Source organism: Vombatus ursinus, unplaced genomic scaffold (assembly GCF_900497805.2).
Source record: "Vombatus ursinus unplaced genomic scaffold, bare-nosed wombat genome assembly UNPS02014809.1, whole genome shotgun sequence".
NCBI lineage: Eukaryota > Metazoa > Chordata > Mammalia > Diprotodontia > Vombatidae > Vombatus > Vombatus ursinus.
In genome coordinates, this window is record NW_020954587.1 from 15,863,479 (window position 1) to 15,888,655 (window position 25,177).

The 25,177-nt window shown below is 36.8% G+C and overlaps 1 protein-coding gene across 1 annotated transcript in view; it reads left to right on the forward strand.

The window, feature by feature from the left end:
* The window catches only part of CLIC6 (chloride intracellular channel 6), an 85,090-nt gene that overhangs the window by 51,626 nt on the left and 8,287 nt on the right, over positions 1-25,177 (forward strand). The window lies entirely within an intron of this gene.

The following is a 25,177-nucleotide window of genomic DNA, read 5'->3' on the forward strand; positions in this document are numbered from 1 at the left end:
ACACACACACACACACACACACACACACACACACACACACACACACAATGCCTCACTGTAAAACCATGGGTAAGTCACTTAAGCTTTTGTAGGTTAAGGTTTTGTAGAATAGTTGCTGACAATCATAACAGTTCAACTGAGATAATATATGTAAAATACTTTGTAAATTTCAGTGTTACATGGTAGTTAATTTATTGTTATTGTTATTACTTTAATAGACGTTCCCAACATGAATGTAATTACAGGCCCAAAACAAAATGAAATGCAACCTCATACCTGGAAGAAATTAAGCACTCTCTCTTTATTATTATTATTATTATTAATCATTATCATTACTATTTTGGTCCAGACCTATGATTTCATTGGTATAAAGAACTCTCTGGTGTGGAATTTCCTTTACTAATTCTGGTCAGCACCTCTTCACTCAGCTGTAACTTATAGTTCTAATTTCAAAGAGTTACCTGTGGAATTAAGAGGCTGCTACTTGCCTATGGTCACATATCTAGCATATGTCAGAAGACATATGTCAGGAGTTGAATTCTGGTCTTTATGTCTACAAATCCAGCTCTATCAACTCCCAATACCAGGGAAACAAAGACCAAAAACAAAAAAACAAAACAAAACAACTCTGCCCTAGTATCTAGTATAGTGCCTGGCACATAGGAGGTGCTTAACAAATATTTATTGATTGTTTGAGGTTGTACCTGCCCCCCTCCCCCAAAGCAATGTATTCCTTTCCCAAATATATAATCATGCTTTTAAAAAAAATAAAAGCACATACTTTTTATTGCTATATATCACAGAACATTTAAATTGATCAAATTTTTAATCTTGGTATCAGTTTTTGAGGAATAATTTTTTTCTTTTCCCAAATCACAAAAATTCTGAAATAACATGCAATTCAGACTGCTCTAGCTTCCTCTCAAATTAAGATTTCTTTATAGGAAATGGTTTTTACAGACTTTTTGAGCCTCAACTATATCTCAGTTATCTTAACTCTAAGAAACAAAAGCATTTTGCTCTTTGCCCTTTTGCAGAAATTTTATTAGATTTTAAGAGTCCCTTTGGCCATGTTTTTAGCATATTATGCCCCTTCTTTTCAAATTCAAATTAGAGACAATTTGCCTTTAAAAAAAAAATGAACATTTAGAATAATGCCACTAGGTGGCATCAATAGCATGAAAACAAAGTTGTCTAACTGATTTAAGGACATAACAGACATTTAAGAAGACAATAAAAATGACAATATAAATATAAAGCCATAACTGGTACAGCAAATTAGAAGAGATCAATGTTATCTTTAACATGTTGAAGGTATTTGTGGTCTGGCTCTACTATAGCCATTTTATAGACATGGAAAATGTCAAATGACTTTACCAAGAGCACACAGATATAGGCAGAGCTGAGGTTGGGACATGTTATTTTACTCTAAATCCATTTGAAATGCAAATCAATTATCTTTATTATAGTTTTTTTTCCTGGGATTTAAAATTTCAACAGAATTTGGAATGAAAAATTATCTAGAAGTCCTGCCATCTCTCTAGAATGGTCCCTCCAGAGCAGAGATTATAGAACCAACATTAGCTCTGTTTCCTTTGTCTTTGTAGAAAACATATAAGAGAATTTTACTCATCGGAGCCATTATAAGGATAATCTTTGTAAAAAGAAGAGCCCAATTTGTATGACCTAGGATCTATGGGAATCTAATTTTGATAGATACACATCCAATTTTGTGCATAGAATCACATCTGAGTGTGAAATCCTTAACTGACAGAGAAATAACCAAAGATGGGGAAACCAACGCAATCTGGTTTTCATTTGATCGGGGTGAAATGTTCTCAACCTCGAATCAGTAAAAGCACACATGTCACAAAATGAAACCATATAAAAATTATTACTTATCCCAAGCAATTTACACACCTCTCTTTAATTAGTTTACTGGATTAATCTGTGCTAATGTGCACAGATAGCCTGGACTAGTGAATATATCATTGGGCTTGTAATTAGGAAGATATGGATTCAAATCCTGACTCTGATATTTATTTGGTAGCTGTGTGACCCTGGGCAAGCCACTTATCTTGTATGTGTCCTAGGACTTATCTACTAAGTGAACTGTTGTCAGGGGGAGTTACCCTATGCTGAGGAAATGACAGAGCCTTTAGGATGTACTAGAGAAAAAAAAGTTAAAGTCCCGTTCCCAATGAATACATCACACATTTAAATCTAATTCTTCTGAAGACAGTGCTTCAGCCTCTCTAGAGAAACCTATTAGTAATTCTAATAGTGGGATTTTCAAATCAATTATGAATGAAAAGTAGTTTCAGTGACAGGTAGTGAGGAGACACTTTTGTTTAGAGGAAGAAATACTTTGAGGCAAGTGAGCCCTTTTATTGCTCCTAAAATCTTAATGATTGGCTGTGTGCACATAAAGCCAGTACTAGTATTTCAAGTATGAAAATAGTATAGCAAGAACCTGGGGCACACCATTCCTCAACCCTGAGGGAGTGGGGTGGGATGTAGCCAGTCTAGCTCTGGGACATTGAGTACAGTGTACTCACTTTAATAGTAAAATCATTTGTTTCCAGTGTAATGAGTGTGCTCTGACTCACTCTCTCAAGACCATGAAGGCTATGTTAGTCCCTCAGGGTTCCAGGGAGCTCCAAGGGAATGGGGACAATTTTTCCTTTGCTTCCATCAGCCTAAGTCCCCCACCACTAGCATCTTAGTAGAAAGAAGCCATTTCACCACTTACTATTGATTCACTTTTACAAAAAAAGGTATTTACTTCAAAGGCAGAGCCAAAACAAACATTTCTCCAACACCTACCCTCCAGGGTAGACTTTCCCCTATCTAGTTCAGTCTCTGGGGGGGAGAAAGAGAGGGGAGTCAGTTCTCCTACATAGCAAATGGTTCTACTAAGTTCATTTCCAAAGGCAGCCTCTCTAAAGTATGAGTCCTTATCTCAACTTATGCTGGACAGAGAACCTGAAGGTCCTTCTGAATATTGCTCTGTGTTATTTAGGAAATTAATATTGAGCTAATGGCAACACTAGGCTCTGAATCCCATATTTCTGTGCCTTGTTCTAGCCTTTTGAAACTTCCAAGGCTGGGGACTCAACTCCTTTCAGTAGATATCATGAGCAAAGGAATTACCAAGATCCTCCCAAAATGAATGAGGCAAAGAGAGAGTAGCTGAAGCTGACAGGTCTTTGTGAATGTCTTAGAGCCAACCAAGAAGCCTCTCCTTTAACTTGTGATTTGCCAATGAGAGAGAGAGAGAGAGAGACACTAACAGACACAGACAATTAAAGATATTAAGATGGAAACAATATAGTATTAGCTCTGAGTACACTGAGAATGCAGGAAAGAGAGAGAGAGAGAGAGAGAGAGAGAGAGAGAGAGACTTGGAATAGACAGAAGTACCTTAATGGAAGGGTTCGGACTTTAGTTAGGTCCTTAAGGATACATAGGATTTTGATAGACATTTTACCTTAATCTCTTTGGGCCTCAGTTCCCTCACTTTAAAAATGAGGAGATTAGACAGGATGACCTCTAAGATCTCTTCCTACTTTTCGAGAAGAAGTTGACATGATCAAAGTGGAGTGTTTTAGCAAGAGTTATCCAGAAGTATGTGTGGCATGGACTGGAGTAGGAGAGACCAGAGGTAGGGCACACAGTGAGGAGGTTATTGAAATAATTTAGACCTGAGGTGTTGAAAGCCTGATTAGTGAGGTAGCTGTGGGGATAAGAGCAAAAGGAAATTTCATCTGAGACACATTTTGAAGGGTGAAACAAGACTTAGTGAAAGATTGAATATAGGGGTTGAAGGAGAGAAAAGATCAAAGATGACCTCAAGGTTTCTAGGCTAGGAAAGTGGAAGAGTATTGTTGCTACTGACAGAAATGAGAGAGCTGGAAAAGGGAAGTTGATCTGGGAGGGACTTTTTTTTTTAACAAGTTAAATTAAAGACAGTGGGTGACATAGTATAATCTACAATTCCTCTGCCTTTCAAGATTTTGCCAATTTTGAAAGAATGTGAAAAAGGAATTTTTGCAAATGGAGGAAAGAATAATTTCTAAATCATTTTAAAAAAATAATAATTTCAACAAATACCACATTGAAAAGTGCTCTTTTTGAGGGAGAAAATATTGTTAGTAGGTTAGTTATACTTTTGGCTCAAGAAGAAATAAATTAACTTAATTATGTTTCTGCTCTGTATTTTTTTGTTTTTTTTTAAAATAAATTTTGATGAAATCTTTTTTTATATCTCCAGTTTCTCCCAGTATGTTTTCACTCTCTATCTATCCCATCTCAGAGAGTCATCCCATATAACAAATAATGTTTTAAATAGAAAATAGAGGAAGAAGAGAAAAAAATCAGCAAAATTTATTAGCACATTGAAAAAGTCTGAAAATATATACAGTTTACCAAACCCATGGAATTTGCATCTCTACAGGGAAGTGAGTGAAAGTGTCTTCTCATATCTTTTCTTTGGGATCATCATTGTTTGCAATTTCACAATATTCACTTTTGACTGTTTTTGATTATCCTTTCCATTTTCATTGCTGTAGTCATTATGTGTTAATGTCATTCTTCATCTAGATCTATTGCTCCCTCTAATGGAAGTTTAGTTCAGATAGAAGAGGGGATACTATTGTTTACAGTACCTGAATTTGTCTGATGGCAGACAAAAGAACTGAGGACTGTTGGAGTTGCCTCTGTTCCACAAGGAAAAGTCAGAATATTTAACTTTTATGAGCAGGAGAACTTTACAAAAAAGCTTAGAAAAAAAGTTCATTCCACCATGATTGGCAATTCATCACCATCTTAAATGTTGTGCCACATTCTTCAAATACAACCAAGAAGCCTCTTTATACTTATAGAACATAAGCCCAAATATGTCAACAATGTCAAGCATTGGGGTCAGAGTGGGGAGAGGGATCTTCGAAGGAAAGAGGGGCCTTATTCTATTGCAAATCAGTTTACTTTGTCATCTGAAAAAGGAAAATGACATTTTTGCTTAATGAAGTTAAAATACCTTTTCTTTAGGCCTTACTATTTTTTGAGAAAACTTCTCTTTTATCCTGCTAGAATCACAATTCTGTTCATTGAAAAGACTTAAAAAATGATACTTGTTAATTCAGTTAAAATTTCATCCCCTAAATTTTAATGTGAAAATGCAAAATTATTTAACAGATACATTAAAGGCTCATTGATTTTTTCTAAAAAAAGATTCAACAGTGTGTTTCTATTAGGAAAGGGAGGAAGAATGGTGTAGTGGAAAGATTAGAAGTCAGACCTGCTACTACCATGGGCAAGTCATTTCATTTCTCTAAGCCCCTCATCTATAAAATTTAGTAAGTTGGTGATCTGTAAGGCTCCCATTTCTAAATATAATGATACATCCTGTGGTCCCCAAGCATATCCTAATATTTACAGATATTTAATTATTGAACAAGACTGTAGGAAAGGCAAGCTGATATTGGAAGATGTTTGATTTTTATGCTTGAATCTTTCTCCTATTTTTATTTTTCTCTATCCCTATCTTCTAGCTCTTTTATTATATTCAGTTAGTCAAGGGATGTGCCTTTCTGCATGGGATTTACTCTCTAGCAGCAATGCATACCCCAGTACTCAAATTGATTTGTGATCTCCTTAATATGGATATTCCACCCAGTACTGAAGATCATGACACATCTGTGGTAGGAGCAATATCTGCTATGTAGGCTAGACTAGTCTTTCCTTAAAAGGTATTGACTATCCTTAAGATTTAGCTTTCTGGTGACCAAAGTTCCAGCCCATGAGGAGTAGCAGTGTCTCTCCCTTAGGCTTAACAGAGCACACCTATATGGCCAACATGGAGGCAGGAAATCTGTGCTTGACTGTATCTACTAACAATACTGTATTCTTGCTGAGTATCCTTTCCATGCTATAGCTAAGTAAACCTTGTGTTAACTATTGGACGGTCTATAAAAATGTTATAGAGCTTAAAAGCTTGAAACACCAGACTAATCAAAATCCAGGCTGGCCTATAACATTATCTATGCCTTTCCATCTTGTTTGACTCTTTCCATATCTCATTGAAACATGGGACAGACCTCAATTTCATGAAGACTGTGTCAGTAATCTGGCAGATACTGAATAGTTCTTTCAGCTGCTGTTTTACCATATCATTTTCTCCATAGAAAACATCTCAGGGGCCTCTGATTGCTGCCCACATCAAATCTATTCTCTTTGTTTCAATATTCATCCTAGCAGTCTCACTGGAGCAATCATACTTTACTGTGTCCATCACCACTCAATAATATCTTCTCCTTGTACTTTGATCAAGAGAAATTAACTCTATATCTATCTTATGCTTTGTCTCTCTTCAATGTCAAGCTAAAAATCTTTTCCTGGTTTATTGCCTATGCATGCAATAATCTGGAGACCCTCCACATGTCCCCAAGGTTCTCTCTTCATCCATTAAAAACAACTACATATAAATTTCCTCCTAATTAAATGAAAGCAAAATGCAGCATATAGAATTACATATCTCGTGGCACTTGTATAAACACCAACCTTTTCCTCTATTCTCCCATCAAAAATTATTCTCCCTTTCTAAAAAGAAAAAAAAAAGGTTTCATTGAATCATGACAGGACCTTAAAGATCATCAGTGTGGTATAGTTTAATGTTTACTGATGTAGGAATCAGGAGCTCAATCTGTAATTCTAACTCTGTCTTTATCCAACCTGTGTGATTTTGGGCAAGCCACTTAAATTCTCAGGGTCTCAGTTTCCTCGTCTTTTAAATCAGGGTTGGCAAACTACAGTCTGAGGGTCAAATCCAGTTCACCATCTGTTTTCATATCATCCAATGAGCTAAGAATGTTTTTTACATTTTAAAATTTCTTTTAAAATTAAAATTTATTTTGAAATATAAAAAATATTCTTAGTTTGGCAGGCCACATACAAACAGCTGGTAGGCTATGTCCATGGGAGATAGTTTGCTGACCCCTGGCCTAGATGGTCTCTAACTCCAACTTTCTATAATCCTGTCCAATTTCTTAATTATACGTGTAAGAAAAATGATATGCAGAGAAATTAAATGACTCAGCCGAGATTACAGTATGTTAGTTACAGAGCCAGAGTAAAATTCTGGCCTCATTACAATGGTCTTTCCACTCTGCCACATTGCTTAGGTCCCTGGTTGAGCCTAGAAAGCCAGCCCCATTAATTGTGTGCTGGGGTACCCCAGTAGCATGCTCATGAGTCTGCTTTAATACATTGAGTTGGAGATTTAGATTCTTATCTCAGGTCATTCATCTTCCCACCTTTGATGCTTTTGTCAAACAGAACTACCCCCTGCCCTGGAACATGCATGATTTCTCCTAACTCCACATCTTTGCTTATATGGTGCCCAAGACCTGGAATGAACTCCTGCTGAATTCCTGCCAGTCTTTCAAAGCCCAACTCAAATGTCACTTCCTCTATAAAATCTTCGTTGCTGCTAATGACCTTCCTGCTCTGACCTTACATAATATTTTGCTTTGCTAACTCTTGAATGCACTTGTCAAATAATATTTTATATGATAGTTGTACTGGTAGCAAGGTCCCATTTATAGGGAGGGGCTGTCCCCCATATGTAGCATGGGAATGTTGTTGCCTGGTTCATATCTCTAGCCTCTTCCTTCCCACCCGCATTGTCCTTCTCCAAGAGAGACTTTTAATTTTTGCCAGGAGGGGAACAGGAATTTGGAGCCAGAGGCTACTCTGTTTTCCTCAGAGGGGGGAGGATACCAGGTTAGAATTATATCTATCTTCTTCATGAAATAGTATTCATCTAGGGGATGAGGTTTTTAACACCGCCTGGTTAGCTTAGCTTTTGATAACTTCATTTTTCTTTATGTTTCAATGTGACTGATTTTTTTTATGGGCTTAAATGCTCCTTGAAATACTTGTTTTCCCCATATGTAGAGCCACTGCAATATCTCTAATAATAGTTGAGGTTTGTTCTTTAAGAGACACATTTTTTCATGTTTCCATGGATTAATATTCATTCTTAAAATCACAGAATTTCAAATGCAACAAAAGCAAGCAATGGAATATATGTGTGGCTTGACATCCAGCAGTCAAGTGATAAAGAAATAACTAAAGGGGCTGAAACCGGTTCAATCTGGTTTTATCTGGTGAAAGTGAGATTTTCTGAGTCAGCTTAGTGTCAATCAAGCACACATGTGTGATTATTGCTGTCATGATATGAAACCATATCAAAATTATTGTTTGCTCCAAGTAAGTCACACACCAATATCCATTGGGGAATGGCTCATGTTATTATATTACATGTGTTACTTATAGGTTATTTTTATTTGTTTATGTGTTATTTATGTATATGTTATATATAACATACATATTACCATATGTATATTATATATACACATACACACACAAACTATATATATACACATATATACACATACACATACATATTTGCATATATATGTCAATTCACTAAGCATCTTGGATCTTGGAATTTTTCAGTTATGTTAATATTTTTCCTGTTCAACACTTTCTCTTCTTATTCTATTTTGATTAAATTTGTGTAAAAGTGTTTAAATATTATGTAATAAAAATTGTCTATTTTATCTTTTGTGATCTCTTTATCTCTTGTTTGGTTAAGAATTCTCAACCATGTACTTGTGACAGGTATCTATTATCAGTTCCTCTTGCCTTCTAATTTTTAATGATATAACCTTTTATATTAAAGTCACACATTCATTTTGAGTTTTTTTCTGCTTAATGTATCCAGTGGTGGGGAACCTGCAAAGCATTTGTTCTGTGAAATTTGGACTCACTCATAAGGCCGCACTTGAGAACCTAGAGGGTCAATGTGGTCTCAAGGCTGCAGGTTCCCCACCCCTTGACTATAAACCATTTACCTATGACTAATTTCTACCAAATTGCTTTTCGGTTTTCTCAGAATTTTTTTTTTATGAAAAAATTATTCATCTCCCCAGCAATTTATGTTCCTGAGTTTTTAAAATACTAGGCTGCAGTTTTCAATTATTTCTATTTTTTCCATATATGGTTTGTTTCAATAATTTTTATTCTTTTTAACTAGTACCAAATAGTTTTGGTAAGCATTATTTTAGAGTATGGTCCAACATTAATTCACTTTTTAATATCTGGCAATGCTGGACTTTTTTCATTTGTGTGTTTTCTCACTTCTCTTGAAAATCTTGATCTTGTTTTTTTCTCTAAATGAATTGCTGTTATTAAGTAGCAAAAGTATCACTGTGGAAGTCTTGGCATAGCACTAAACATATAAAATAATTTTGATAGTATTTTTATTTTTATTATATTAGCATAACTCAACCATCAGTATGAAATATCTCCACTTACTGGTGTAAAATGTTCTACAGCAGTAATTATATGAAATGTGTGCATTGCCTTTGTAGGTTTACTACCAGGTATTTTATGCATTTTTCAGGCATTATGAATAGAATTTTTCACTTTATCATTTCTTCCTAATTTTTTGGTTAACATTGTTTTAAAAATGCTGTTGTATTTGGTATATTGTCAAGCAACCAAAGGTCTTAATCATCACAATTAGTTTCATTCTTGATTATATGTGGTTTTCTAAGTGCACCGTCATGCCATCTAAAATGGGGATAATTTTTTCTCCATTGCAAATAGTGTTAGCTCTTAGTTCTAAATGTGTGACTTTTATCACATTAAAGATGAAAGAAGGTTCCTTTCACGACTATTTTATTTTATTTTATTTTGTTTAGCATGAATGAGTGTTGGATTTTGTCAAAGACCTTTTTTTTCTGCATCTGAATCTGCATGGAAATAATCAAGCTTTTTATTATGCCAATAGTTTTAAAATATTGAACCATCATTGTGTCTTAGGCATGAATCTAATTTGGACAGAGGGAATTATTTGCTGAATATATTTCTGCATTATCTTTGTAAGTATATTCTTTAAAAAAAAACCAAAAAACCAAAAAAACAACAACTAGGTTGTGCAGTGGCTAGAGGGCCGCTCCCGGAATCAAGAAGACTTGAGTTCAGATCCAGCCTCAGACACTCATTTGCTGTGTGACCCGGGCAAATCACTTATCCTTTGTCTGACTCAGTTTCCTTAAGTGTAAAATGGGAATGATAATAATACTTACTTCCCAGTGTTGTTGAGAGGATCAAATGAGATAATATTTGTAAAACACTTAGGACAATGTCTGGTATGTAAAAGGTACTTAATAAATGCTTATTTCCTTCCCTTAAAATTTTTGCATCAGTATTCTTTAGGAAATTGGTTTATATTCTCTTTTTCTATTTTGTCTCTCCCTGATTTTTATGTCAGAAACATATTTGCTTTATAAAATGTTTGGCAAAGTATAGTTTTGTGAACAATTTTGTAGTATAAATTTTCAGTGTGCTTCACATGTTCAGTAGAATTCATTTGTAACTATTAAGCTTTCTATTTTCTTTTTTTGCTTATCTTTCTGTGGATTTATCCAGATCTGAGAGGACTATTAAAGCCTTCTACTAATTTTGTATGATTATCAATGTCTATAATTTTGGGTTCCCAAAATATTAATGATTTTTTTTCTCTTGTTCTCTTTATTTTATGCTTCCTATTTTTTCCTTTGGTTATTTTGCTCTTTAATACTTTCTTTATCTTCTTAATGTCCTTTGGACAATTTGAGAGTTTTTTAAATAAAAAATATGTTATTATATTATATATAATTATATGTTATATTATGTTAAAATATTATACTTGTTGATTTCTTCTTTAAAATCTCTGCTTTTTGTTCTTACTTCTTTGATATTTTCACTTATTTCTTGGAATGCTTCTTTGAACCATTCTTGAGGTTCTTGGAAATATTCCATTGTTATTTCAGAGGGCCTTGAATAATTTGTTATAATACCTTCACTTTCCTCAGGGGATTTTGACTCATTATTCTTTACTGTAAAGTATTTAATAAGATTATCTTTTATTGATTTTTTACACTTCTCCTTAGTCAATTTTCATATGCATTTTTAGTCTTTGTCCTGATTTTTTTCCTATGATGTTATTATTGTAAATATGCTACTGTCAATCATTTCCCATTTGTTGGCCCAGCACTATTGCAGCCCTTAATCATTCTCTGCTGCCTGTTCTTTCTCTCTCTCTCTCTCTCTCTCTTTCAAAAATAGGGTTTGTGAAAGGTCTGTGGTTCTCGTGGGGGTGAGGACAGTCTGTTGAGAGACTTTTTCAGGGAGACTCAGAGAGGCCATTTGTACCTGGACCTATTCTCTACTTTTTACAGTCCTACTCATCTGTGGGTTCCACCCTTAAACTATTATGACCAACTTTCTTAATTTCTTAGCCTGACTGCAGGAGGTTGGCCACAAAAGAAGCTGGAGAAGGGTCATTTGCAATTGAGTCTATTGTCCACCATCCTTTACTCCTTTGCCTGATTACTTGATTCTTCTTATACAGTTTTATGTTGTTGTTACCAGTGCCATACCTCTGGGCCTCTTCTTCCTCCACAATCTTCTTCATAGGTCTCCACACACCTCTTCAACCATCCTTTTATCTTTCTCCTGAGTCTCAAGGCTTGTCTGATTCACCAACTTCAACCTCTCCTGGGAGTAGATTTCCCTTCTACCGTTGACAGATGGTGAACTCCAAAAGTTAGAGCCTAAAATTATGGTCAACACTGGGGTTTGGGGAAGGGAGGCAGCTCAGCTACAGGTTGTATCCAGTTGGATTGGATTTTCTCTAAGAAAGGACAAAACTTAGCAACCGACTGGTGGTCTGGTATTGATTATTTTTTTCTAAAAAGAATTTTTAAATCATCTTTTTGTGGACCATTTAAAATTTTCTTCTTCCTGTCATCGTTGAATTTTCTTTGCTTGAGAGCACTTTTCTTCTTAATTTGGTATATTAGGGCATCACTAGTATAGTAGAAAGGCTCTCACAGCTTGTCCATGATGTTTACTAGGTTTGTGCCCTTGGGCAAATAATTTCTTCTCCTTAGGCTTCATTTTCCTTATATCTAAGATGAAGAAGTTAGACTAGATAGTCTCTGAGGTCCCTTCTAGCTCTAAATTTCTGATTTCTCACTCTAATATCATTTTAGTTTTGGGATTATAGGATGTAGAGCTGAAAGAGACCTCAAGATCACTTTCATGTCAGGGGCAGGATTTCAGATCCTTTAACTCTGGAGCCAGTGTGCTTTCCACTATATATGTAGTGTGTCCCAATAGTCAAACCTCCTTCTTTTGCAAATGAGGAAACTGAATTCAAGAGCTTTGCACAATGTTACATAGATTTTTTTTTTTAAAAGACATTAAGAAAAGAAAGCATGCAAAATGTTGATGCAATTTTGGACTGTGTTAAGAACAGTGAGGTGCCACAGTGGATAGAGCACTGGGCCTGGAGTCAGGAAGACCTGAGTTCAAATCTGACCTCAGAGACTTACTAGTTGTGTGACTCTGGGCAAGTCACTTAACCCTGTTTGCCTCAGTTTCCTCATCTGTAAAATGAACTGGAGAAGGCAATGGCAAACCACTCCATTATCCTGGCCAAGAAAACCCCAAATAGAGTCACAAAGAGTGAAACAACTGAACAACAACAACAAGGGAGGCAAAGTTTCCAAGAATGAGTCCTTCTATACTTTGCCTGGTCAGACTATAGCTGGATTACTGGGAGCAGTTTTGGGCACCATATTTAGAAAGTTAACATACTAAAGAGATTGTAGAGGAGGGCAACCAAAATGGTGAAGGAAATGCCTTCAACTCATGCCATAATAGGATCAGTTGAAAGAAATGGATAAGTTTAGAAAAGAAATTCTGGATGTTATGGTAAATGTCTTCAAGTATTTGAAGGCTGTCATATGAAAGAGGGATTAAATTTGTTTTATTTGGCCCCAGAGGACAAATTTAGGAGCAATGAGTGGAAATTCCAAAGGGGGGAATTTAGATTTGGCACAAAAACTCCTACACAATTAAAGCTATCCCCAAATGGAATGTGCTGTGTTGGGAGGCAGTGCATTCTTTCTCATTGTTATTTCTCTCTTTATACACAGACTGGATAGCCACTTGTCTGGTAGATTTTTTTTCAGGTATAAATGAGAATAGATGGACACTGAGGTCTATTCTAACTCAGAAATTCTATTGTTTTTGCAAAGTAGCAGAACTGAGATTGGAATCTACTTTCTTTGATTACAAATGCCATGATCCTTTGAATATCTGTTATTGTTGTTGAGTCATTTTAGTTATGTCCGACTCTTTTTGACCCAATATGGGGTTTTCTTGGCAAAGATGCTGGAGTGGTTCGCTATTTCCCTCTCTGGCTCATTTTACAGATGAGGAAACTGAGGCAAACAGGGCTAAATGATTTGTCCAGGGTTACACAACTACTAAGTGTCTGAGGTCAGATTTGAATTCACAAAGATGAGTCTTCCTGACTTCGGGCCCAGCAATCTATCCACTGCACCACTTAGCTGCTCTTATTTGAATATGCTATACTCCATTTTTGTTTAATTAGCCTGGCTGCTTTTTACTGGAATTCTCTAAAGTCATCTCTGAACATTTCTTCTGATGAAAAGCATCTAAGTCAATGCAGCAGAGGAGAGAAATAACATGGGTATTAACTCACTATCTCTCCCAGCATCTCTAGAACCTAAGGTAACAATGAGAACTTGATAAAAACTTGAGCAAAAGCCCTTGGAGGGAAGCATGAACTGTTGAAGACAAAGGCAGTGGAGTGGGGTTTTATATTGCCAATATGAGGAGGGGACAACCATTGACATGGCCTTACTAAACTCACAGCACTAAACAACTCCTTCCCAAAGTCAAACAAGAAATTGGCAAGAAAAGTAGAGTATAGTTGTGAAGAATAAATAGAAGGAATCTAGGAGAAGCCTGACACAACATGGTCCTGGAGAATGAATAGAGAGAGCCAGTTGGCCTACTGGGGACTTGGAGGTGTAATGTGGCTAGTTATGTGGGTCTAATATCATCTGCCAAACCAGCCTGTTCTTGTTGTTCATGATAGACTGATGGCAGATTCCTTCCAGGATATGCATATACACAGACTCTAGAGCTTCTCTTCTTCCTAGGGCACCTACAAGTCACCTACTTTTATTTCCTCATTTATACAGAGAGAAAAATGAGACCCAGAAAAGTCTGAATGACTTGCATTGCCATGATGTGGGTCATAACAAAGTGATCCTCTTCTTTCTCTCTCTCTGAGAAAGGACAAAACTTTCATGTCATTTCAAAGACAACTGGACCCATAAATACAGGTCCTCTTGCTTGACACAATCTTGTTCATAGAGAAGAATAAGCTGAAATCAATACATGTGGATTTAGATGATTTGCTCCACTCAAGATTTGTCAATTCAATTCAAGAAATGGAAAGGAAGGAAGGAAGGAGGAAAGAAAGGAGGAAAGAAAAGAAAAAGAAAGAAAGGGAAAAGAAGAAAAGAGGGAGGGAAGAAAAGAGGAAATAGGGGAAGAAAGAAAAAAAGAAGGAAAGGAAGAAAAGCAATATTGTGCAATGAATAAGGCATACTTGTCATTGGTCATAGAAAGGCAGCTATATTATAGTGCTGGACTTGAAATCAGGAAGACCTGGTTTCAAATCCTTCCTTTGGAACTTACTAGCTATGTTACTATAGGAAAGATGCTCAAGTTCTGTGAGCCTCAGACAATTTTCTAATACTCTAATATATTGGTTATGACCTGACTCAATAAAAGGACTACCCACATGAGCAAAATCACTCCCCAAATCATTCCCAACCTACATGTGGTGAAACCTACTTACATGTGGAACTATCCATATTGCAGACATTTTTTTTTTTAGTTAGGTGTCTTTAAATATATGCTTTGGATAGTTTATAAAGCTTCAAATCCATGCTTGAAAAAACCCAAACTTTGGCTTTTTAACTCTTTGAAACCATTTCATAGCTTTGTATTTTAAACAATTACTTTGCACAGTATCTTAAATCTTTAATCATTGTTTATTGAATTGAATGAGATTGTTTGCCTGCAGCAAGATACTAAAATTAAGTATTTTTTCTTTTTCTGAGTTTCAAATAGATTGAATCAGTGTGAAATAGGCAAACCATATAGACATTATTTAAAGTAAGTTTTGATTAAAAGAGTAAATACTATATTATCCATATTTTATAATGCAGACTGCTGTATTGTTCATTTCATTCCATTATTTTTTGAGGGGAAAGTCAGCAGAAATTTCAGTGTTCTTAAATGCTTAAACCTGAACAAGTTGTAAAGGGAGTTACAATCGAAGGCTTTTTAAAAAAAAGTTGTTTAAAAAGCAGCGCATACAGTTCTGAATTGTCCAAAGCCTTCGGTTGTCCAAAGTTGTCTTCAACAACTGATGGGAAGCAGGGAAGACACTTTCATCTCCAATCTGCTTAATATGAATGTATTAAAAATATATACACACAAAGGTTTCTTTCAAGGCTTAGAACATGGTTGAGAAGTCTTAAAATTAGCCTAGAGAGTTGTTAGTATCGGCAAATAAAACTTTGAAAAACTTTCCTCCGTCATTAGACTGTGAGCTTCTTGAGAGAAGAACTATTTTTTTTTTGCCTTTCTTATTCTCCCCAGTACAGTGCCTGGCAGTTAGTATGGTCCTTAATAAATGCTTGTTGACTGACTTTATTTGATAAAATTACTCATTTATTGTGATACTGTCAGTTAGTCACGCCTCACTTATATGTATTTATCCCATTATCTTGTCTATTTTATGAATACAATCAAGACAGAATTCTCATTGCTCATTAATGGGCTATGTGGGTTATGTATCCTCTCCTTTATTTTTGCTGGCACATCCTAGTACTGAAGCACATTAAAGTAATAAAATTAGGCAGCAAGACGTCCTAGGCACTCCCACCATGTTCCCGTAACCCCCTCATTTATAACCGACTGAGACAGATTTCTTTTAAGAGTAATTTAAGATGAGGCAATACTGCATATGTAAATCCTGTTTTATTGGCACCAGTGGCAGCCAGTTAATTCTTCTAAAATGTTGTTCAGCCTTCAGTCAAACAGCCATACTAGGTTTGAACTCTGCAATTTTAAAGTGACCCTGGGGGATAATGTGCAAAGGCAGCTTTCATGACTATCATATAAATCATGGGCATTCTGGCCACACAGATGCTCCTGCCACCAACAAGCCAGATGTCAGATCCCATCTGTAATTCTGCTGCTGAGTCTCTAGAAGTCTGGGACTTTAGCAGCGTCTGCTAACAATGGCATATCCCTGTCCCCCATTCATTTAACTCTGCTTCCATAAAAAGGGAGCAGTAGCTGGCAGGATACAGGAAATGGAGAGGAGTAGGACAATTACCAGGAAAAACATTGACTTGATACAGAGGTTGAGATCATTAAAGAGATGGAGCAAATTAAGAGGCTCACACAATATAATTATTCTTTGGAGCTCAGGGTTTGAAAACTACTTTCTGCATTAAAGATGCCCATTTCCAGACACAGAGTTCTTTGTGAAGGTGAGCTTTATCAAGAAATCCAACAATGAAAAAATCAACATAGTTAAGCGGGGATTTCATTGCATTCAAAATGAGTTAGACTAGGACTCCAAAGGTTAAAGAGACGAGTCAGAAAAAAAAAAGATGATTGCACCACTCTGCAGACTTATTTTGGGCTTTACTGTACTTAGTATAACTACTATAAAATATGAGCTTTAAAAGACTGCAAGTCCAGACTAGCTAAAATAGGTAAGTGGTTGAATGTCCTTATTCTTTTGTACACCTTCCCCCTTTTCTTTGCTTTGTTAAAAGCTGCAGTTATTGAGAATGTAGTACAATTTCAAAGAATAACAAAACACTAAACCATGGAAATTTAAAAAAAATAAAATTCAGCTTTCTTTTTCCTTTAGTAGAGATCAGGGGAGAGAGGAGGTAGCAGTGGTGAGAATACATTTTGTTTTGCTCTAAGGTGAAGAAAGGAGAATTGTTTGGGGTCATTTTCACAGACAGGCAAAGTACTTGTGCCTTTTACTGCCTCCAGAGTGAAAACAAACATTTATTCAGCATTTATTTAAAACATTATTCCAAATTCTAGGAATTCAATGTTCCTATTCTCAAGGGGCTTACATTGTGATATGGAGTGGGTTTAATGTGATATGTAATTATAATAGTTTGCATATATATATGTATATATATATAATATATGTATATATATATTGCCTTAAGGTTTGCAAAGTGCTTTACAAGTAATATCTCATTTTATCCTTACTATAACTGTGAGGTAGGCTCTATCATTAGCCTATTTTACAGATAAGTAAACTGAGGCAGACAAACCATTCAATGACTTGTCCAGGGTCATAAAACTAGTAAGTAACTAGTTACTAGGTTTGAACTCAGGTCTTTCTAACTCCAGGTTCAGCACTTTAAACACTGTGCCATCTAGCTCCTCTACATAGAAAAGTATGATACAGGATAGTAAATGATAGGGGGAAAGGAGAGATCTAGACAAAAAGCTTTAGGGATTTTTGAAGAGGGAGAGTATGTCCCCAGAGGAAAAGTGGCAAGGGGCCAGGCTGGGCATCTTCCATCTTCCCCAAGGCAAAGATTTTCAATCTTGCCAGTACAAGGCAACCTTCTTGTACCTGCCCAATACCCCAACCAGGGTGTGGGAAACTTCTGGTGCAAAGAGGAGCAACCTTACCTTTGACCTCTGGTCTTCCATCTCCTGCTACACCCCTTTCCTGTCTAATTTTCACTCTTTGGAGTAAGGAGGAATGGTGAAACAGGACCTCCTATTTTATCTGCTGGCCCTGCATCTGTTATCTCATACTGCACTTGCCTCCAGCCTGATTTCCAGCCTCCTCTGAGAAGTGGAATGATGGCCTCCATGCCATGATGAACATTCTCACACTTGGTCATATCCTTCACATTTCAGTGATTCTGAGCTTCCATAGATAATCATCCAAACATCATTCCCCACCCCTACTTCCTGTTCTTTATTCTAATCCCCCTCAACTCTCTCACCCCAAAGTTTCAACCAAACACTTGTCAGATCTTCCACTGTGTCCTGTAAAATATCTGTTCCAAAGGCAAAAATATCTTTTCATTCTAAAATCTTTTTTTTCCTCCTTCCATCTAGTAGCCATTACTGAAATCTGGTTTCTCTCCCACTCCCCACCCCTATGACATAGCCTCCTTGGCCAATCTTTTCAATATTGGCTACACCTCAACACATTCCTCTCAGCTCACTGGTTAAGTTGGAATGTTGCTTGCTTCCCATTGCCACTTCCAGATTCTCTCTCTACCTCTATCATGTCTATAACCCAATCAATAATTCTGGTAGCTGTTGTTTATAGATCTCCAGGTCACTCCCCCTCCTTCCTCAGTGAACATGGCTCACAATTTTTTTCTCCTCCCCCACTCCTGTCCTTATACTAGGGGACTTCAGCATACACATTGATTCTCATTCAAACACCCTAACCACTCAGTTCCTCAATCTACTCACTTTCCATGACCTCCTCCTTCACACCATCTCTGTCATACACAAAGATGGTTATACTTTTGATCTTACTATCACCCACAAACATACCACCTCCATGTTCAAGAATTCTGAAATCCCCTTATTTGACCATAATCTATTGGCTTTTCACCTCTCCCTCTTCCTTACCTTACAAAACCCTACTCTTTGTCTGTACCATGACCTCTAAAATCTTGATCCCTCACTTCTCTCCTAGGCCATCTCCAATGCACTAGTCACTCTCCTCTTTTTCCCATCTTAAACTCTTGGCGAACCAATTCAACTCTACACTGTCTTCCTTTCTTAAATCTCTAGCCATCTTATCAATTCATTGATTATACCCTGCCAAGCCTCTGCCTTGGATCACTCTGGCCATTTGCTGCCTTTTTTCCTACAAACACGATGCTGAATGAAGGTGGAAAAAAATCATGCAACAATTTTGACTAAGTCCACTACAAATTTATGTTATACAACCTTAATTGGGCCCTCAGTCCTGTTAGGAAATCCTTCTATACCTCTCTTATCAACCCACTCTCCCATTCTCCACAGTGGCTTTTCAAATCTCCAATGGCTTCCCCTCCTCCCACTTTCTTAGCTGAGAACCTTGCTTCACATTCTACAGGAAAAATTGAGGCCATGAGCTCCTTCTTTTCCCCTCTCTTTTATCTTATATCACTGAGACAACTTTTGCCACTATCTCCTCCTTTACCCATCTCACATGAGGAGGTGACCTTACTCCTTCCCTTACCCTCTCCTTGCTGAAGTGATCCCATTCTTTCTCATCTTCTTCAACAGATTGCAACCAGATTTACCACTCTCACTTATTTTCAATCTCTCCCTGTCTACTGGCTCATTTCTTACTGCTTCCAAATGTGCCCATGTCTCCTCCATCCTCAAATAAGCCCTCACTTTATACTTCCATTCCAACTAACTATTGCTCTGTATTTTTTCTGCTTTTTGTCACTAAACTCCTTGAAAATGCCATCTATAATAGCTGCCTCCACTTTTTCTCCTCTCACTTTCTTAACTCCTTACAACATGGCTTTCAATCTTATCATTCTACCAAAACAGCTCTCACCAAAGTTACTAATGATCTCAGAGTTGCCAAATCCAGTGACCTTTTCTCAAACCATTCTACTTGACCTCTTCAGTTATCAACACTGTTGATCACCCTCTCCTCCTTGATACTATCTTCCCTGTAGATTTTTTGCCCCCTTTGAGGCAAAAAAGATAGTATCTTTTGCCTTTTTTTTTTTTTTGTGGTATCCCTTGCCCTTAACATTGTGCCTGGTACAAAGAAACTGTTTAGTAAATGTTGATTGATTGAAAGAATGTTATTGACTGATAAGAATCAGGAAAGGCAAGTGTGTTGAGCCTTGAAGGAAGATAAGGATCCTAAAAGGTAGAGATGAAACTGGATACATTTTATGTCTGTGTAAATACAGGAAGGTACATGTCAAGTTCTGGGAACAGTGTGATTGGAACATAAGAATTTATGAAAGGGGGTAATGTGAAATGCAGTTGGAAAGTTAGTTTACACTCACATTGTGGGAGGTCTTCAATGTCAGGCTAATGAATATTTTGTCTTAAAGACAATAGAGAGCCACTGAAGTTTTTGAATAGGGGAGTGAAATGGTCAGAAGGTCATTTTGGCCATTATGTAGAAGATGGAGAGGAGAGAGATAGAGCCAAAAGAAAAGGAGATCAGTTAGGAGTTATTATCATAGTCCAAGTGATGAGGACGAAGATATAAACAGATGGTATTCGTTGTTACTGTCTTCCCCTTCCCACTAACTCCATAACAACCTCAAAATTTTCAGGTGTTTCTTGTGCTCAGGAACCATTGATGTAGAGAAATATATCAGAGATTGATAAGAAGGAAAGATGGGGTAGCACATGGCATGGGGCCCAAAGGGAAAAGAAAATTAGGTTTATAGTTATCCATTATTTTCTCTTTTCTAGTTAAATCCAATCATATGAGACTGGATTCATATCTGTACCTTTTTCCATTTTCTAATTCTAGGTTTAAGAAGAAAAAAATGCATATAGATAGCCCCTCAAATCCTCTTATTGTGGATTATAATAGTAGGTTTAGGGAAAGCGATTTGTCACATTTTTGTCTTTGGTCATTACACTGAGGTTCTATGGCTTCCATCTTGCTTCAAGTACCTTAGATCTTCCCTTTACTTATCATACCTCTTCGTAAGTAATTTGAGCTTCATGGAGGAATGTGCTCTCTTAGAACCATATGAACTCAGCACTATGGAAGATTAGAACTTAATTAGAACTTTAGAGACCATGTAGTCCAACCACCTGATTTTACAGATAAGGGAACCAGATGAAATAGGCAATTTGCTCATGGTCACATATCAAGTAGGTAGCTGAGCAAAGTTGGTTAACTTCTAGTCTAATCCTCTTTCTACTCTGCCACATTTCTTTTCCTCACTATACAAAAGGAAGGCAACTTAGGCTTCCTTTTTTGTTCAGGTCATGCTTGCATTGCTTTGGTATAGAGAATTGATTTATTAAGTATCCTTTGTTCTTGCTATGTATTGTGATTTCATTTGAAGTCACATGAGTCCTTTACTGAAGAGTCTGTCCAAATCTCATCCTGCTCTTTTCAGCATTCTTGCATTACTATGGATTTATTTAGTAATACTTTGGGATAGAAGAAGAAGAATTTCAGCTCCTACTTTGTCAGCTTTGATAATAAACAGCCCATCTCAGAGGAGGTGTGAACCATTATAGAGTCAGACACCTTTCTTTCTTCTCTATTATCTCACTCCCCACACACTCCAATGCCAGAAAGGCAAATCAATCAATATCAACAAGCATTTATTAAGCACTTACTATGAGTCAAGCACTATGGCCGGGGATACAAAGAAAGACAAAAACCATAAAAACTGTCTCTCTCCTCAAGAAGCTTACCTGTGAATGAGGTAAACAATGCATAAATAAAGATGTATGAGTTATATGTCAAGTAAAAAGAAGGTAACCTTAAAGGGGAATGTTCAAGTGGAAAATAGGGAAAGCCTTTTGCAGAAAGTGGTAATTGAGCTGAGTATTAAAGAAAGGTGGGGATGTCAAGAGGTCAAATTGAGAATGGAGAGCATTCTAGGCATAAGCAGCTGCTGGTGCATAGGCATGAAGAGGAGAGATGGAGTGTCGTAAGTAAGGAACAGCAAGGAAATTAAAGAACTACCCATCAATTGGGGAATGACTAAAGAAATTATGGTATACAAATATAATGGGGTGTTATTGCATTGTGAGAAATATGAAAGGGATAATTTCAGATAAACTTTGGAAGACATATATGAATTGATGCAGAGTGAAGTGTGCAGAATGAGGAGAACAATTTATATAATAAAAGAAATACTGAAGACAAATGGCTTTGAAACACTTGAACTCTTATTAGTGTAATGACCAGCCACAGGACCAGTGATGGAGCTTGACAGAAAGGGAATGCATTCAAAATGCAGAATGAGAAATATTTTTGGGCGTGAATAACATGGGAATTTGCTTTGCTAAACTATGCATTTTGTTACAAGGATTGCTTTTTCAGTTGGAGGAGCGTGGGAAGGACAAAAATAATTGCTTGTTAATGCACAAAAAAAAAACCTGATGATTTAAAAACAACAAGAAGAAGGCTGGTTTGTTGGATTGTAGAGTTCATGGAGGGGAATAAATTGTGAGAAAATTGGAAAGGTCAGAAGAGATCAGGTAGTAAAGAGCCTTAAATGCCAAACAGAGGAGTTTATATTTGATTCTATGTTGCCAAACTCAGGCTTTAGTATAATCAACTTGGCAGTTGTGTGGAGGATAGATTGGAATTGGGAGAGTCAAGTCAGAGAAACTAATTCCAATACAATTGCAATAGTCCAAATGAGGGATCGAGAGTCTGAATTAGAATGCTGTTTGTTTGTTTGTTTGTTTGTTTGTTTTTGATTGAAGAGAAGAGGACATATAAGGAAGAATTTGTAAAGATAGGAAAGAGGATTTGGCAACTGCTTGGATATGTGGAGAAAGTGAGAGGGAGAAGTGAAGGAAGAATTTGAAGTGACAAACCTGACATGATGATGTTGTCCACAATAGTAATAGGAATGCTCAAAAAAGGAGATGACTTTAGGGGGAAAATAATGAATTTTGGTTTGGACATGTTGAGTTTGAGCTGCCTATGGGATCGCAACAGTTCATTTTGAACCAGTTCAAAATGTCCACTAGACAGCTGGAGATGCAGTAGTGGAGCCCAGAACAGAGCCTAGAGATGGAAATACAGATCTGGGAATCATTTGCCTAGAGATGATAATTAAACCCATGGGAATTTATGAGATAATGATAATAATAGTTAGTATTTATATGGTACTTTAAGTTCTTAAAAAAGACTTTATAAATATAATCTCATTTTATCCCCATAACAACCCTGGGAAATAGATGATATTATTAACCCCATTTTACATGTGAGGACACTGAGGTAGGCAGAGGTTAAGCTAGTAATTTTCTCAAGCCACATTTGAATTCAGATCTTTCTGAATCCAGATCCAGCACTCTATGGGCCTAGGACAGGGCCTTGGGAGATAACTACACCTGGGATATATGACAAGAATAAACTATACCTGGGAGATATGACAAGAATGAAGATCCAGCAAAAGTGATAGAAAAAAATTGAAGGGAAATCAAGAAAGAGCATCGCCATGAAAACCCAGAGAGTTGAGAGTACCTAGGAGGCAATCAACAGTGCCAAAAGCTGTATAGAGGTCAAGCAGAATGAGGAATGAGAAAACATCACCTGATTTAACAGTTAATAGATCACTGACAACTTGAAAGAACAGCTTCATATCAATAACAGTATCAGAAATTAGACCGCAGTGGGTTTAGAAGAGAGTAAGAAAAAGGGCAGCTAGGTGGCGCAGTAGGGAGAGCACCGGCCCTGAAATCAGGAGGACCTGAGTTCAAATCCAGCCTCAGATCAAACACTTGACACTAACTAGCTGTGTGACCCTGCGCAAGTCATGACCACATTTGTAGAAAACAGAGTAGGATCCAGCACATAAGCAGATATTGAGGATTAAAGAAAGAACGGGAATGATGGTGGGAGATGGGATCAAAGTAGAATGTAAAGAGGTTGGCTTTGGCAAGAAAGACATCTAGTCATCTGATACTGGAGTGAAGGAACAGATAGTGGGTGATGATGTGAGAAGAGAGGGAAAACTGAAACTTTTGGCCAGTAGCATCAATTTTTCAAAGAAATATGAGGTAACTTTCTCAGCTGAAAGGGTTGGGTGCTGTGGGAAGCTAGAGAAGATTTGAGAGAGCTACTATGGTAAGCGGGATAGGGAATCAATTCAATAAGAATAGAGGGATTGTCATGCTATTATGAAGGTCCAGATGAGATTAGATAACATAAATCTGTAGTGGAAAGGCTGTTCATTATTATGAGGGAGAGCATATTAGAAAGATGAAGTTGGGAGGAATTATTTCATTTCCCCCAAGACTTTTATAAAATGCATATTTTCTGCTGGACAATCCTCATACTCTTTCCCTATCCCTTCCTCTCCAGGTTTCCAGAATTGGAAGAGACAAATTTTCCATAACATTTAAAAGATTAGGTTCTCACTTTATGTAATTGAGAAGTAGAAGTAAGATATCTACTTCTTATCTATCTCTTTCATGTGCATCTCTTCTGTCTCTCAGGAAAAAAAAATCAATGGGAAATAATTCTACAGGGAGTGAAGAAGAGCCATATAGAATATTAGAGCTAGATAGGACCTTAGGCTTTATAGGATCATAGATTTAGAGCTAGATGTAATCTAAAAGGCAATTTAATCCAATTCCCCATTTTACAGTTAAGTGAACTGAGACCCATAGGGTCGAATGACTTACAAAAGGTCACTCACACAGGCAACATTTGTCAGAGGCAGGATTTGAACCCATAGAGCCATTGCTTCCCCCCCCCCCACCCCAATGCATCCCACATCAAACCCTTCTGCTTTTTTTTTGGAGGAGGGGGTTGTCTCTTTCAGTTTTATTTATGTTTTGTATTTGTATTACATACATTTACAGATTACTCCTGTTTCTTGAGAGGTTTCTCAACAGTAAGCAAAACTAATAAGACAGTGACTTCATCTAAAAGTGCATGCAGTATTTCACACTAACAGAATTATTTTTCTGTCCTTTTCACTTTGCAAAGGAGAAAACTGAGTCTGAGATGGATATGATTTGCCCAGGGTCATATGAGAGAAGGTATCAGAGCTGTGACTTGAACCCAAGTCTCTGATATTTTAAATCATCCTCTTCTTGTCAGTTGTAATGGGAGTTTTAGGTTTGTGTTGGGGGAGAGGGTAATAGGCCTGAAAGAGGACAAAAACAATATTTCATTTGTCTTTTGCAGTGTCAGAGGAATTCTCAATGCTCATTCCTCCATTCTTTCCTGCCATTTCTTTTCCTCCCCAAAACCTCAGTTGAAAGCTGCTATGAGGAAGTGGTGAGGTGATAGATGACAGATAAAATAAGTGTTCAGTAAAGCAAAGGAGTCAACATTGGGAGTAGAGTCTGCTGAATTATTGCTGTGTTCCATTTACTTCTCTCACTTCCATTTGATCATGTCAGACTCCACCTACATGAACTTGGGACCAGAGTAAAATGTCCTAGAAAGGCACTTAAAAAATTGACATACTTT